We start from the raw sequence: 575 nt of genomic DNA on the forward strand, positions 1-575 counted from the left end.
GAAGTCATGCATGGAGTCATACCTGGTGAGTGAGGACTTATGGGATGTCGTCGGTGGTAACAACACAACACCACCAAGGGGAAATGCTGCAACCCCGGAAGCGACAAAGGAGTGGACACGGAAGAATGCCAAGGCGGAGTTTGCCTTGAAGAGATCCATATCTTCAAGCATATTTGAGCATGTGTCAAGATGTACTTCCGCTAGTTCCATTTGGCAAGCTTTAGATCAACTGTTCAACAAGAAGAATGAGGCCAAGCTACAATTATTGGAGAATGAGCTTGCGGATGCGAAGCAAGGGGAATCTTCAATCTCAGAGTTTTTTATCAAGGTAAAGAACCTATGCTCTGAGATTAATACTCTAAATCCGGAGGAGTCAATTTCTGAAGCACGGTTGAAGCGGTCTATCATTCGAGGTCTACGGCCTGAATATACACCGGTTCAAGGATGGGATACACAACCTTGCTTGGAAGAGTTTGAAAATTTGCTAGCTTCGCAAGAGTCATTAGCCATGCAAATGTCAGGAGTCAAAATCAATGATGACTCGGGAAGCGCCTTTGTAGCTCGGAGACAACAAA

This window comes from Brassica oleracea, chromosome C3 (genome assembly GCF_000695525.1).
Source record: "Brassica oleracea var. oleracea cultivar TO1000 chromosome C3, BOL, whole genome shotgun sequence".
Lineage (NCBI taxonomy): Eukaryota > Viridiplantae > Streptophyta > Magnoliopsida > Brassicales > Brassicaceae > Brassica > Brassica oleracea.